Genomic DNA, 16,661 nt, shown 5'->3' on the forward strand with positions numbered 1-16,661 from the left:
GGGGGTAGATGGGCAGTATGGTGGCTTGAAAATAAGTGATTAAAGATTGCTCAAATACGCACAAATCACTCCAAATTCAACTTCAGAGGTCAGTGAGAAAGAACCAACTATAGCACAGTTCAAAGCTCTGAAGAGTCAATTTTTTAGAATAGGTCGGCTTTAAAAATGATACTAACATTAAGCAATGCAGCAAAAGACATGAGGACAGGCAGCGCACATGGAGGACATGTCAGAATTCAAAAGAATATTTAGTTAAAGTGGTGCTCATTTTTCACCATTCTCAAACCTTCTGCAGTTGGCTTTCCAAGCAACTTAACTTTCTATGAATCCTTTAAATCTTTAAGTTTTGAGGTCACACTATGTCTACAAAAATGTAGTTTAATGTAAAGTACAACATCGGAAAGAGGATAGAGCGGTTTAAGTGTGAGCAGCATAAAGGCGGAGTGAAGGATCGATGGAGTCAGGAGGGCACAGCTTTTCTCATGGACTCTGAGCTGTAATGAGAACTCCTCTGGACACTTGTCAAACATGAAGGCTCAGATAAAAGCATGTGAGGCCACAGACAGGATCAGCAACTGTCTGAGTCCGTCAAACCGAGGGAGGGAGGGAGATGACAAGAGAGGGAAAAAGCTGAATCCAAAACAGAGCACATTACAAACACACAGAGCTTTTGTCTCGGGTCTCCACGGCGATTGTTCTCTTCGCCGAGGGTGAGACGCTAATCCAACACAGAGAGAGGCCGGGGTTTAGTCTAAGTATCCTTATTAGAGGGAATGCACTGGGAGGGAGACGGAGAAGAGGAGAGCAGGAGAGAGAGGAGAGAGAGGAGATGGAGGAGAGGAGTAGAGAGGAGATGGAGGAGAGCAGGAGAGAGGAGATGGAGGACAGCAGGAGAGAGAGGAAGAAGAGGAGATGGAGGAGAGGAGGAGAGAGGAAGGAGAGCAAGAGAAAGAGGAGAGGAGGAGAGCGAGGGAGGAGACAGCGAGGAGATAGGAAGAGGAGGAGAGACAGGGAGGAGAGAAGGAGAGAGAGGAAGGAGAGGAGATGGAGGAGAAAGGAAGGAGAGGAGATGGAGGAGAAAGGAAGGAGAGCAGAAAGGAAGGAGAGGAGATGGAGGAGAAAGGAAGGAGAGGAGAAAGGAAGGAGGAGATGGAGGAGAGAGGAAGGAGAGGAGATGAAGGAGAAAGGAAGGAGAGAAGAAAGGAAGGAGAGGAGATGGAGGAGAGAGGAAGGAGAGGAGATGGAGGAGAGAGGAAGGACAGCAGGAGAGAGGGAGGAGAGCGAAGGAGGAGACAGCGAGGAGATAGGAGAGAAGGAGAGAGAGGAAGGAGAGGAGGGGAGAGAGGGAAGAGAGGAAAAGATGAGAGGAGAGAGACCAGAGAGGGAGGAGAGGAGAGCAGGAGAGAGAGGGAGGAGAGGAGAGCAGGAGAGAGGGAGGAGAGAGGAGAGCAGGAAAGAGGGAGGAGAGCAGGAGAGAGGGAGGAGAGAGGAGAGCAGGAAAGAGGGAGGAGAGCAGGAGAGAGGGAGGAGAGAGGAGAGCAGGAAAGAGGGAGGAGAGCAGGAGAGAGGGAGGAGAGCAGAGAGAGAGAGGGAGGAGAGAGGAGAGCAGGAAAGAGGGAGGAGAGCAGGAGAGCAGGAGAGAGGGAGGAGACCAGGAGAGCAGGAGAGAGAGCTGCTGGGATTTGGTCTCAGTATCCTTATTAGAGGGAATGCACTGATATGTGAGGAGGGAGACGGAGGAGAGGAGGAAACGGAGCGAGCAGAGGGCGTAGGGTGCATGTTAGTGAGGAACCTTGTGAAGGTTTTATACAGGTTTAATGAAGAAGGAGGGGGAGAGGGCAGAGTGAAGGGTCTGATGTAAGATGTTCACACCAAGAAACAGTTAAAACAGATGAAACTAAAGCAGATGTGAAACTGTCACAGGACGACTCTTAGCTGTGTGTGTGTGGTGCTTGAAATGATGAATTAGTCCAGGTTTAGTCTGGGTTTAGTCTAGGTTTAAGTCAGTCCTGGTTTAGTCCTGGTTTAGCCCTGGTTTAGTCCTGGTTTAGTCCTGGTTTAGTCCTGGTTTAGTCCTGGTTTAGTCCTGGTTTGGTCCTGTTATTAGCCCTCAAACTGATGGAAAAGCAACAATTGTCAACACATTACAACCCAGAAATCCACAAAAAGTCTTGATTTTTTTGCGAGAAAAAAATAGTTTTCTGTATAAATGTGTTTATACAAGAGATGTGCTGTTGAAGGGACATTTTCTAAATCAGTGTGACCAGACGGGGCCTGAAGGTCGTGCAAGACAGCCACAAGAGGAACATGTGGTCACTCTGTTTTAAACGGCATTAAACTGAACATAGTCAACATCTCTCAGATCAGCCGGTCATATGATCATATGTTTTAGATCAGTCACACTATTTCAAAGGCCTAGACTTGGCCCAAGAGAACTACACCAGGTCTGTGTGTCAGTGGCTCTCAGAGTCAAGCTACAGAAAACCAACTGAATAAAGGAAACAACTATATGTTTAACTGTTTTCCTTGTAGTCAGGAGTTATGTAGATTTCAGGGTGCAGGTTGTGGTAAAAGGACTATAGGATCTTCCAGTTGATAAGAGTGTGGTGCTGCACACTTTGGGAATACTTAGTCTAGTCCTGGACTTAAAACCAGAACTAAACAAGGACTAAAAACAGGATTTATTAGAGCACTATTAAACTTCCACCTATGAAAGGCTATTACACTATTTTCTGATGTTATAATGTAGTTTCCTCATCACAAACAGACCTGGAGTTTCATTCACACATGTTTAAAACACAAACCCTGCACATTTATACTGAGTTCTTGTCTCAAACTGAAAACACTCTGTTCCACCTTGTGATGTCATGTGGTAATACAGGAAGTGCTTCGAGGGTTCTGACTCCTTTTCACTGACAAAATTTAAAAACTTTTACATGACTTTTTCATGACCTAAACTGAATGTTCCCTGACTTTACAGCATTATGTGTAGAACTGATCAGACTTTTAGGCCTAAATATGAAATGTGAACTCTTTCCACCCACCTTATGGTTTGGGATTGTAGTTTTTGAACATTCTAAATCCTGTCAGTGCATTTATTGTCTTTTCTTTTAAACAAAAGGTGCAATAATCAAAATAGCCTCATGAGAAGAACTTAACAGAAGGCTGTTGCATGAGATACTAATATTCCATGACTTTTTTTAAACTTTCATTAAATTTACAATATTCCATGACTTTTCTAGGCCTTCACTCTTTCAGTAGTCCCTGCACCACCCTGTGAAAGCCCATCTCTCTTGTTTGGATCAGATTTCACCTCCACCTCCTCTGAATGGAACAATAGTGTAGTCATTTTCAAACCGGGCCCTAATGTTGTGATAGAAGGATGAGGAATCTTTCCAGGTGACAGATTTCTTAATAGCTTTTGTAAAACTCAGTCCCCGCTGGAAGGACGAGGCTCACTACATCATTTTAATTACACACGCTGCGCTCTAATTAGTTGTATCTGCTGTACTGGGGGCTAACGCGCTCACAATTAGACTCAAATCAAAAGCACAGTTCAGCCAGACCAAAGCCAAACCACGGCTCTTTGTTCTTTTCATTAATCAAGTAAAGGAGGACACAAAGATGGCGGTGCCCTGGTCTCTCAAGTTGCTGATGTCATGATCTAGACGGTATCTCCGGACTAATTAAAGAGGTTTTCTCCCTTGGGTGCGCGCTGAAGTCGGGGTGGTTGATCATAATCGCTGAGGTGGAAAAATGCATTTGTGATGGCAGATTAGACAATGTGGAGCAGTGCAGTGGTGTTTAAAGTCAAGTCAAGCAGCTGGATATCACCGAGCACAGCCCTGTGGTGAAGTCCTACTGACAAGTGAATGTTACGTCATAAACTGATACAGAGTCGGCGCCAGAGCACATCTACTGCTGGGGTGTGGGTCACCGGCAGGGGGGGCACTGCCATTTGAGAAATATTTTAATGGGGTGGAGACATACAAAGCAGAAATGCTTCAAACACGTTTTTATTTAACAGTATTAAGCCAATTATGTGTTGTTATTATTATCATTGTTAATATTATTATTAGCTGCAATAGTTGTTGAGGTTGTGTGGTAGACGATACGCACACAAGACAATAATGAAAGGTTGAATTTTTTTTTTTTTTAAAAGGCCTGCCACTGGTTGTAAACCTTAAACAACAGCCTCTCGTCAAAAACACCCCTGAACAACATTGCTGAAAGAAGCAATCGGGCAAGAAACAGCCATGCATCAGGCAGCACCAGGTCTGTAGTGGGCGTGGTACGAGGGTGGTACGCGAGGGCACACTGTCCTCACACTTCTCCTGATGTGACATATAAAAAAATAAATATATATTAAAAAAAATTTTAAAAAGTGGTATAATTTTTGGGAGGGGCACCAAGGCCAAAATTCTAAATATATATTCTGAATATTTTGGTTTCTAGTGGCTGAACTATATCAGAGCACAATGAACAGCCACGCGAAAACTTTACGCAACAACACAACGTAACACACCGCTCACACCCAGACCCAACAACGTCAGCAAAACTACAATAAGATAAGAGGCTCTGGTCACAACATGAACACACGGCATCAGCGCCGCTCCTACAGCACAAGACAGAACAACCGGAGCAGCTCCACCGCACACACCAGCTCATTTACGCACTATTTAACTAGAACACTATTTAACTATGACACTATTTAACTATGACACTATTTAACTATGACACTATTTAACTATGACACTATTTAACTATGACACTATTTACCTGTGAGGCTCCGTCTTCAGATTTGCCGCAAACTAATGAAAACCAGCCTCTTACCTTCTCCAGAGACTGAAGCAGAGTGTTTCCTCTATCCACTGTCCCACTGGTTCTGTCTCCAAAAGTCTATTGTCCAATATGAAGAAATGAAACTGGTCCAAATCCCGGTCCAGTCAGGTCTGTGACGCGAGGTCCAGGAGCCGAATGCACGAGCTGGTTGTAAAACTAAAACTTCCCACTTGCAACTTAAATGTGAAAGTTCCACCAGTCAACAACAAACTTTTACCCCCAGAAACGAGAAGGCAAAGGTGGATAGACTTTATCCTTGGCCTGACCCTGGTGGCGGCAGTGACAGCTCTGGGTCCCGGCAGCGGGTCTGTCAGTGTGTCCGCTCTTTGGCTCTCTCCTCGCCATTTCCTGTGTGGAGGTTTATTTTTTTTAAATAAATCCATGGGAGGATTAGGCTAAAGTAGCCGCTAATCGTGAAGCTACTACGAGTTGACGCAGCAGGTTGACGTGACGTGACGTGAACAGTTGTCCAATCACACTACACTAAATAAACAGACACTGTGATGTCATTGGTCTGGGCGCTAAAGTTTGTGCCCTCAGTCCGAGGTGAAAGTGAAGGTTAAAGCTCCTGTATTACACAAAATGGACTCTCAGTTTGAGAGAACTCTAAAAATGTGCAGGGTTTGTGTGTGAAAAGTGTGTAAATGAAACACAACAGGTGTGTTTGTGATGAGGAAACGACATTAGATAAACATGATAAACTGAGACTGTGAGCGGCTCGTCTCTCAACAGATCTGACCTGGAATGTGTCACCTGCCTATCTCCATAGTGATAGAGAAGTTCTGTGGTGTACTGTGAAACTGGAAAACATCAGGTGGTGGACCAGGTGCAGAGACTAAAGCCATTTAACTCCATGAAAAACTATATTTATTTGTGTTAGGAAAAAACATGAATCCAAATGTGTGACAAAACAAAATATGACACATTTTCTGACTGATGCTATAATGTTTCAGTAAAACATCTGGAGAGTTACAGGCCTCAAATTGCCAATCTCTATTGAACTAAAGGTTAAAAAAAAATGTTAACCTGAAAACTACCACTACATGACATCACAAGGTAGAACAGAGCATTTGGAGCTTTGAAGATGTAGACCAACTGATTATAAAGGATTACTCAAACATGTGGGAATGAAACAAAAGACAACAGCATTATTAAGAGTCACAAGAGTCCACTTCGTGTAATATAGGACCTTTAAAGTATTATGTAATATGTATTTTTCACATACATTCGGAGCAACCAGTCAGAAGAATCGGGAGACCAAAAGTTCTCCAGATGTTGAGCCAGGATTCTAACTGATAAAAGTAAGACAGAATGATTGTTGGCGTATGTCTCTAATGCTGGAATTAATTTGCCATTCTCCGAGTTGTGAATGGATGAGATAAAACAGGGCACACGTTTGAGTCGTACAGAGGAGGAGTCAAACACCATCTGCTGAACATAAAAGATCCTCAAGTATTCCACACGGTTTTCCATAAAAGGCGGTTCTCCAGCTGCATGTGATCTGTGAGTCTAAAAATACGCCCACAAATCATTTCCCCAATGATACAATGAACAAAAGGAAAGTGCTTTGAAAAAATCATCAAAGCCAAATCAAAAATAACAAGTCTGTCCTCTCACCGGGGGAGCCATTTTGGAGACTTCCCCAAATCTGATGTCTGACTCCGACACAGCACAGCACTATGAGATCTGCATCAGCTCTGTGTGTCTTCAATGTGTTTGAATATGTATTTTAGAACTTTCTTAGTCAAATCATCGCTTGTTCTGAGCCCTGAGAGGCACCGCTCATGTGATCTGGAACAAAAACAGATGGAACTGAAGGAAAAGTGAGCGCTACTGCAAGATGGTGGAAAAGGCGAAGTTGATTGGTGGTCACAGTGTTAGACCATTTCATGTTATTTCAGTGTAACCTTTCTGGCAGGGTTCTGACAAATTTTAGTCTCCATAGAGATGGTATTGCTTTATTTTATTGCTAGAATGTTCCACAGTATGGTATGGAACGTATTCATCTCCGTGGAGATGAGCGGGTAAAGTCAGGTTAAGGCAGGTGGGAATGGGAGGAGGTTCATTGTGTGATTTCTGTAAAAAGCACCAAAGAACTGCAATGAACCAGCAAGAGTCCAACCTAAAATAAGCAGCTCATCATCCATCCTAACATCTGGAGATGGTCCTCAGTTGTGCACTGCTCCTCACAGAGGAGCGTCCTTCAGTGACAGTAGATGGCCCAAAAGCACAGGATAAATTCCTCTGGTAAACTTAGACATTTGTAATTTTATAGGCTGCATAAGGCAGGAACTCAGGCCACATTATGACAAGTTCATGTAGTTGAGAAATAGAAATGGTCAAATCTTGGTCTCAGTCATCAGTTACGTGTCTTCCATATCACATACACAGATGAAGTGACCAACCACAATGTAAATAAAGAGTCTCCCTTATTTGGCCATGTATGGGTTATTCCTGGTTTATTTAGAATGCGGGAGTGAGACATACCCCAGGGAGACGATGTTTACAGAGCGTCTACTCACCAAATCTTCACATGGATCTCTTCAGCTGTGGATAATAAGCAAACAACAGAGGGCGCTGTCACCAACACATGGAAGCTGAAGCAGATAGCTGCTTTCAAGTCTGACTGATTATAGAGAAAGACCTTAAAGAATATTTGAGCAAATTCAACTAAACATCTCAAAATACAAAAACAAGAGTGACTATAAGGAATGTCAACAAGATGTCCGCTTATATTTAGACAATACTCCGAGCGACAGGGAGCAGAACCAGAGCTGAAGCACAGTTTATATAATGCCCAAAGGATTTCAGGAGAGGAGAACAAAGAGGTGCCATTTTGGAATAACTTTAGAATAGGTTTGTCAAAAGTATCAAAAATCAGATAGTGATCAATACTAAAACTAGATACTCATTTAAGTAGGTATCATTACTAAAAAAGTCCATTTCACAGGACAGAAATGAGCCTTTTCTCAAAAGCTTTAGAAGGATCTTGAGCTGTATCAGAACAAGTATCAGAGCAACACAGACTAGTATATAGAAAATAAATAAAATACAAATATGAGGAGGTCAAAATACACCAAAGATTTAAGTAATGAACTAATCTTTATTCTGTCCAAGTATTTCATGCCATTAATTAACCTCTCGAAATTCTGAACTGCATGAAGTCATACTTTAATTAATTTATCTAATTTGAACTGAAACTGAAATAACCAGTCCAATTACTAATCAGGAAAAGTGAATCATTACATTTGATTATGAATGTTGGTAAAACAAGCCAGGGTTTGAATGTGGGGAGTTGTATTGTATTGTACTGTATTTTATATTTTGAATGAGTATTATTAGGTGGTATATCTTAACTGTATTTGGATGAAGTGAAAGCGTGAAAGATTGTTAGAACAGTTCTAACGGCTAAAAGGACTCTGACTGCGTCTTTCCCCCACAACCACTGAGCCATTTTGCTGTTTTCAATCCACATTTCTTATTATTATTACATTATTTTGAGACATTATTTGACAAAACACACTGAGATTGGCCTGTACTTTAAGCTCTGCTCTGTTCATGATGTTAGCAGTGCAGCAGGTTTCTGAGTGTTTCTTTCCTTTAGAGGAGCTAATGCTAATAACAAGTGGCACCTATAGAGAGGCCGGGCCCATTTCCTTGATTGGTTCCATGGGCGCACAGCAGGAGCCATGCAATCGCTTTCACTACATCTATAAATCTCCCCTTTGGGCTTCCTCTAGGCCTCCTTATACTCGCTCTCCCTATTCTAGTGTCGTCACCCTACTAGGAATTCAAACGCAATATTAATACTGTAAGGAACAGACTCAATACTACTACTACTACTACTACTGCTACTAATATCTAATACCAAATAATGTAACACTACATGTTAAACCATCTTAAAAAACAGACTAATAACTCACAGAGGGATGTTTAATGGGTCAACCAACCTGAAGGTCAGAGGATTGATTTCCATTCAGACCAAGTTTTGTTTTTGAGTCCTTATAGGCAAGACACTTGCCAAGTACTGTGTGAGTGATGGTGGTGGTCTAAGAGGCCGATGGGCACAGATTGGCAGTCTTACGTCTGTCAGTCTGCCCCGAGGCAGCTTTGGTTAGAAGTTTACAGCCTGAGTATGGAGTGAATGAAGAATGCAGTGTTCTGAGAGGCTTCAGCAAGTCTGTAAAGGACATTACAATATTATGCAATTGTTACTTAAAATATAAGACAATGAAATACTGTCAATAATGCTCATTCAAATAACAATAGAATCACATCACTTGAAGATGAACAGGTAGTGGACCCTCCACCAGAAAAGCTACACAGTGTACCTTTAAAACAGAAAGTACAGTACTGCTACTACCAACATCGCTACTGTGAATATAAAGCAAGTAAGATACTCAGGAGAATAATACTACAAAGAATTCTGCTTAGACTAATACATATGTAATCAGAAACATTCAACTCCCAATTATAGTTGTCGGCTCTCATACTGGGGTCTGCTGGGTAAGTTCTGACCGTCTCCATGGCGACTGGGATCAGGAGGTGACGATGATGTCGTGCTGCGCGGCTCTTGAACACAGCGTGAGGTCACATGGAGAGTCCTGGGGTTTATAATCACTGAGCAGCAGCAGAGGTAGGGAGGGTTGGGGAGGGTTGGGGGGACTTTAATCTTCCCGAAAATGAGAGATGTTGATACTATGATGTTTAAAGTCATGAAAATCCAACATTAAGTAATATTAATACTACAATCGAAATTAGACACTTATTTAAGTATCAATACTAAACAGTTCCATTGACAGGACAGAAATGAACCTCTCCTGAATGTCTTTAGAATGCCAAGTACTGAACAAGAGTACAGAGTCTAGTATACGCCCATGGACCACTATGGAACCTACCTGGACCTGTGAGGGTTTACACAGCCATAAGGACACGTGGGAATAGAAAAGAAAGCACAATTATGCAATGTTGAAAATCACATTCTTTTGTCTAAAGAAGGAGTATTTTTTTATTATCGTTGTGGTTTTGGAATCGGTATTGAGTATCAAGTCTATTTCTTAGTACTGACATAGAATACCAATGCTTGTTCTTGTAGCCTGGCTGAGCAAATGCTGTTTTCCTCAGTACAGCTGTATTAAAGCAGCTCTGAGGCCTGACTAAGACTGCACCTGCTCCATGTGTCTACTGTGTCACTGAGGTTCTGTTGTGGTGTTTTGTTAGTTGTTGTTAGCATTAGTGTGATGGTAAAACTCTGCTCTGCCTTCTGAAGGTTTAGAGGCTCATCACAGTGAATAATTAGGATGCTTAAGAATGTGTAAGAAAAGTGAAGAAGTTTGGTCCACTGCAAAAAAAAAAAAAAAAAAAAAAAAAAGAACTAAGTCTGTTTTTCAGGTTTTTAAAACAAATCAGGTTGAGCTCCTAAGACCACACAATCTAACAGAATGCACTTTTCAACACAAAAGAGACATTCATTCAATAGTAGCATGTGGGCTTATGAAGACCATTCTAAAACTACTTATACTTATGTAGAGACATCACACTTGGGGTGTTCTACATGTAGGTGTATAGTGAAATGTTCTGCGGTTACTATGGTGACACAATACTCACACAATGCTGACAAAACATTTTAAGACTGTCTGATCAGTCTGAGTGCTCATGGTCCTGTTTAGGACTTTGATATTCACTGAAAAACTGTTGGCTAATGCTTTCAAGCTCAGAACTGTAATGTTATTGGAGAGGAACTTGTTTAATAATAAAAGTTAGGGATATAAGATACAGATACTGGTATTGAATATCGGTCGAATATCATCATCATCTCTCTTCTTGTAGTTCCAACTAATTCAGTTAATTTTTTGTCTGATTGTGGTAAAATAAAGCTCAGATTAAATTCTAACAAAACCTCAGACAGAGCATGCCTACAGTTAGCACCAGAGAATGTGGATAACATCAGCTCCAAAGGTTCAATAAAGGTTCCACTTTGACTAGTGTTTTTGATTCATTTCTTCAGTTTTGAAGCTTGTTCAAATGAGTACTTAGTTTGAGTATCTAGGTATCTTTTTTTTACTCTTGTGAAATGTGTCCTCTGCACTTAACCCGTCCTTCAACCAGAGGCTCCAGGCGGCAGTGCAGCGCCCGGGGACCCATCTCCAGATCCTGACCTGGGATCCTGGACTGCAAGAAACAAACTTAGCTGACAATCTGCACCAGTGTCCTCTTTGACCACCATCAACCACATCATCACACCATCAAATAGACAAGGTGTGTGGAGTGTCTTGCCCATGGACACAACAATAGGATCTGAGCTTGGTAGAGAGGGATTCGCTATCAGGAATAGTGCCAGATAATAAAGACCACGTTAGGTTTGTCACACTTTAAAAATGTTTTTTTAATCTATTCTACGAAATACGTTTTAGTCCTTCAGAATAAACTCTGGAAGAGAAATTTCTGGAAAAGTAATTTTTTTTCTAAAGGTTTATAATTGGCTTGGCAGTGTGGGGGGGTTGTGCAATCTCCCAGGGAATTGCATCTGGACTAAGCTTCCAACAGGCCTCCCAATCCTTAAATCCAGATCACAGGATTCAGTGGCATTTCCTCTGCACATTTTTATTTCTTCTTTCATGAAATTATAAACACATGTGATTCTGTCAGTGTAAATAAACACATTTGAGTTATAACTTCACCACAAGCATTTCACCAGAAGAAAAAAGAATACAAATACAAAACAAGAAGTCCAACATTTTCATCTGTGATATAATGGTACAGATAAATGAGTATACTGAAGCAATTTCCTAAAATAACCTAAAAGTTTATATTCTCTATTGCTTGTTTTTAGATTCTAGAATGTGATGATGCCATATTTCCAGATGGGGGCAAGAGACAGTTGTTTACTTTTCATTACATTGTGCTTTGCCTCCAGATTCCCAGATATGGAACCTGATCATTTCTATTAGTGATCAGACCCAAGCCCATGCTACACGCTCACAACAAAACTCTGCAGTTCAACATTATTCATTTGAGCTGCCTCCATCTGTATTAAATAATATTGGTCTGTGGAATGTGGTGATGTTATTTGAAAGCCAGTAATAAACCTTTTCCCATATGAATCATATCATAAATAATGTGCTGTGATAAATATACAGGGCAATTAAACAGTAGTTAAAGCTAAATGATGCAAATATCAATGTTATTTAAATCCTTCAAATCAGATCAAATATATTACTGCAAAAAGTAGAAAATTTTTCCCTCTTATTAATGATGCTAATTAAACATATACACGTAATTACTATTCAGTTTGTCAATAAAGTAATTAATTATATATATAAAAAAAATAAACTAAACAACACTGTGCATCTCAAACCAGATGTTAAAAAATAACCACTGCAAATGCTGACAGCGTAGTGAATAGTGTTTGTGCGTTTGTGTGTGTGTGTGCGTGTGTGTAGATGTGTGTATGTGTGTGTATATGTGTGTGTAGAGGTATGGTGGGGAGCAATCTTTCAGGGATTTCATCAGGACTAAGCTGGTCATCCAATCCTTAAAATCCCACCAGGAAATACCTCAAACAGAACAGAGTACTTATAATACTATACTTATCGTAGTAGCTGATAGTTTAATATGGATACCGCTGGAGTCATTATTTTAGCCAAGTATTATTATAAAGTCACAACTATTTATTTAAACCATATTTTGTACTAAAGCTAAAAATGTCTCAGTGCAATACAATATTTCTTGTTGCATCATCAACAACATTTCGAAAAAGCTGAAAAGATATTTGGAATTCAGAAAATCTATGACAAGTTGTCTGAGGGCTCTCACGTGTTTGGGAAAATACAAAACATTATGCAGGCAAAAAATAACTTCCCCTTCACTTCACATAGAATAAGGTGCAACTATTCACAACTATTTTCCAATCTTTGCCATTTTACTGGACCAAGCTACAAACTGCCACCTCACAGCTTTCTTTCTAAGTCGCATATTGACGTTTTTCTTACTTTGGGAAAAATAAACTTCAAATTTAGAGTTGGTATTCAAATACTTTTACCCCAGAGATCCTCCGTCCAGTCAATGTTGCGTCATTAATTTCACTTCAGGCTCACAGTGCCACAAATTGGGACAAATAGATTCATGCAGCTCAAAAACAAGTTCCTCAGAGACTATCCATCCAAAATCTAAATTCTGAAAACAGTTGTGAATATTTGGTTCCAAACTTAAAAATATAAAATACACAAATAAATGTGGGACTCCATCTTAAATTTGACAATGCTGCACAAGAAATAATTGATTAAGGAATAGACAGTGTAGAATCACATGCTTTACCCACAGCAAAAACACACAACAATTCTGGATTAAGTCTGTCACGCAACAGAAAAACTCTGCTTTCATAATTGAAAGGACCGTAAAGCTGCACTATGGAACTTTTCTGGTGGAGGGTTCACCGCCTGCTTTTGTCTGTATAGATGTTATTGTTTTGTTTAATGTTCAGCTGTATGCCATTTGTCCTGATTGTTGGAAAAATATCCTGAAAAAGTGACCTGGTTTGGTGCCGTCATCTGCTTGTCTCCATAGAAACAGATCAGTTTCATGCGAAACTGTGGAACATTCTAGGCAAAACCAATACTACTCTCCAACAGAACATGATGGACTCCACACCAGAAAAGTTTCATAGTGCACATTTAAAGCACATTGTAATTGCATTGTCATGACAACAAAACTAAACCTTTTGTCTTACCTCAATGATGTTTTTGTGATCTCAGTATCCACTTTAAGGCACCATCCATTGGGCAGAGCGGGATGTCGCCTAAAACAGAGATACACATACTTCATTAATATTCATATTTAACCAAACTAACCAGAAACACACATGGAATAACAGGGCTTTGTGTCGTTTTGTGTTGTGCTGATGCCATGAGTCAGAATCATGTTGTCTTTAGAAACTAATGAGTGACATCAAGACAAATCTCTTCTACCATTCCTCATGATAACACATGTAATATGGACTTTCAACTGGTCACTTGTGTTTAGAGCTGTCATCTGCCAACCCAATGTCTGAAGGATCAGTTCCTTAGACAAGACACTTTAACACCCAGTTTGCTGGATTACATTTGTGTTTGAGTGAAGGGTGGTGGTTGGAGAGGCTGATGACGCAGACTGGTAATCCAGAGGTAATAGTAGTCGGCCAGTATTAATACAGAATGAAAGAAAAATGATAATGATGACTACACTTATGATTAGATGCACTGATATTTGAGCTGAAAAAAAATCACGTTTGTTTATAAAGTATATGTCATGTAGCACCTGAATGTTACAAGAGAGGCTGGCTCCTGCGCCCTAGTGCCCCGCTCCTGCACCCAGTCCCTGCGCCCCGCTCCTGTGCCCAGTCCCTCCTGTGCCCCGCTCCGGCGCCCCGCTCCGGCGCCCCGCTCCGGCGCCCCGCTCCAGTGCCCAGCCCCAGTGAATGTGATTACGAGGTGTAAAAGAGCCACACACACGAGGACATCAGACTCTGCTCGGCTCTGACACAATAAATAACACCAAGAGCACTGTAAAAAGTATTATCTAGGTAAGTTCTTTATTTGAGTAGATTTAACTTGACAGGTAAAATGATCTACCAATGGAGTAAGTTTGTTTTTCTTAAAGCAAACATTAGATTTAGTTTCTTACTTAAGTGCAAAGACTTGTTTTTCTTATCTTAAATGTAGAAAGATGTATTTTCATATTCTTGTTCCAGCAGATCATTTTAATTGTCAAGAGAAATATATGTAAATCATGATAAAACATTCTTAATTTAAGTCATCTTAACTTGGCTAGATGTTTGTTTTTACAGTGAGGAAACACAAAACACAAGAACAATGTGTTCAGATCAACACAGTGGAACTTCCCGGAAATGACTTTTCACTTGCACGATTCCATGGAAATAGATGTGTTTTATGCCATACTGTGGAATATTGCAGCCAACGGAACAACATTTCCATGGACACGAGCAGGTGATTTAGAAGACTCAACTTCTCAAAGAAACTTTACATCATCTAAATGCAATAAAATACAGATGGCTTTTATTTTTAGACTGTTTTAAATGGTTGTGCCGACCTGTGCAGCAGACTTGATCCATGGGCCCATTACTTTTACTGTCTGTAGCTTTGCACAGAGAAGTTGTAAAGGATTTATTTTACAGGATGGTGTGTGTAGAGGAGGAGGAGACCAGAGACTCAACTAGTGACTCATCTGGGGATCGCAAACTGTCAAGTCGCAATATCCAAAAGTACACTTACACAAAGCACTATCCCACCCACTGTGGAACACACAGCGTAAAACTAAATACTCCATTTAATCATTTTAACTTTGAAATCCACATATGTTTGACAGACACATATTTAACTGGATTCAAGGTCTTACTGATTTTTAACTTCAGTTTGGTCACATGATCACATTTTTATAAAGCACTTTTCCAGCTTCAAGGCTCAAAGCACTTTGCATAGGAACCACTCACCCACACACTCATACATGGGGGTGAGGGGGTTTAAGTGTCTTGCCCAAGGACACAACAACCCTAACACACAACAACAGCATTCATCCCACCATCATCCTGTGAGTGAATGGATCTGACTGCTCAACCAGTGATGTTTATGTCCAGAGTGGGATTCGACCCGCCAACCTTCAGATCAGTGGACAAACGGTCAACCAACTGAGCTACAAATGAAATCAAACTAAGACAAACTTGAGCAGCAGCTATTGGGGCAACAGTAGCTGACTGGATAAAGCGTTCACCCACAAATGCAAAGATCAGTCACCTGAACTCTGCATGGGCCAGTACCACTGCAGTGTCCTGATAGGAAGCCACGCTTCAGTCAGTCTACCCCAGGGCATCTGTGGCTACAAAGGAAGCTCACCACCACTGAGTATTGACTGAATGAAAACTGCAATGTAAAGCACTTTGAGTATAGAAGTCCAAACCAGTTATTATAGGATCATTGTGTGTAACATTTCTTGTGAAATTATCCAGGCTAAAACAATAAATCTAAACTAACAAATCAAGATTGACGTTCAGAATCAACTCATTCTTTTTGCCTGAGCTGCTGTCGTACTGGTCAGGAGTCACATTAGCAAACCAAATCCAATTCAGTCTCTTATTAACTCCGGCGCCAGAATAGAACCTGGGCGCTGACTTCCGCGAGCCGAGGAGACGAGATGCTGCTTCTTTTTTTCCATGTGGGAGTTCACGGAGAGGTCACGAGAGCAGAAGACGAATGGTGCTCACTCCAGTCCGATGTGAACGCTCTCGGATGACAGTGGAGAGAATGATCACACGCAGCATGTGCAAATCCAACAGTCTGTTCCACTGCTGTGTCTCAGAATAGCATCATTACACTGCTCTCAGCGAAGAGCCCGGTCCCAGATCTGTGTGAGGAAACCACCAGATAGATGTACTGTAATGGACTTCCAACGCCACGAGAAATTATTTACTGCTAGTACTTGACTTTAAAATGAGCATAAATAGAAGTACTACCAAATGATCCTGATTTACTGCAGTAGAATGTGAGTAATAGTATATTCTCCCTACTGCTATTACTACTATTGCTGTCACTAGGTACATTTCTCATTTTTTGCTCTGGTAAGTTGTGTTCATGTTCTGTACTTTGATGATGTCATAGATTCAGATGGAGGGTGGGGGCCTATAGATTTACTCTATGGGAGATTAAGAGGTTTTGAAAGAAATCTCCAAACTTATGATTCACAAAGTAAAACCTTATTATACGTTAGAGGCTGACTCATATTAATGTTATGGCTAAAAGTAATTCATCAATCACATCACACAAGTAAGA

The 16,661-nt window shown here is 40.9% G+C and overlaps 1 protein-coding gene across 1 annotated transcript in view; it reads right to left on the minus strand.

Moving 5' to 3' along the window:
- plxnb2b (plexin b2b) overlaps positions 1 to 16,661 on the minus strand; it is a 438,171-nt gene that overhangs the window by 223,868 nt on the left and 197,642 nt on the right. Inside the window, exon 4 of the mRNA XM_020919155.2 lies at positions 13,571 to 13,639. The gene's annotated coding sequence lies outside the window, so the exon portion shown is untranslated. The remainder of the gene's footprint in view (positions 1 to 13,570; positions 13,640 to 16,661) is intronic.

Source organism: Boleophthalmus pectinirostris, unplaced genomic scaffold (genome assembly GCF_026225935.1).
Source record: "Boleophthalmus pectinirostris isolate CB_2022bp ecotype Guang Dong unplaced genomic scaffold, ASM2622593v1 HiC_scaffold_2, whole genome shotgun sequence".
NCBI classification, from domain to species: Eukaryota; Metazoa; Chordata; class Actinopteri; order Gobiiformes; family Gobiidae; genus Boleophthalmus; species Boleophthalmus pectinirostris.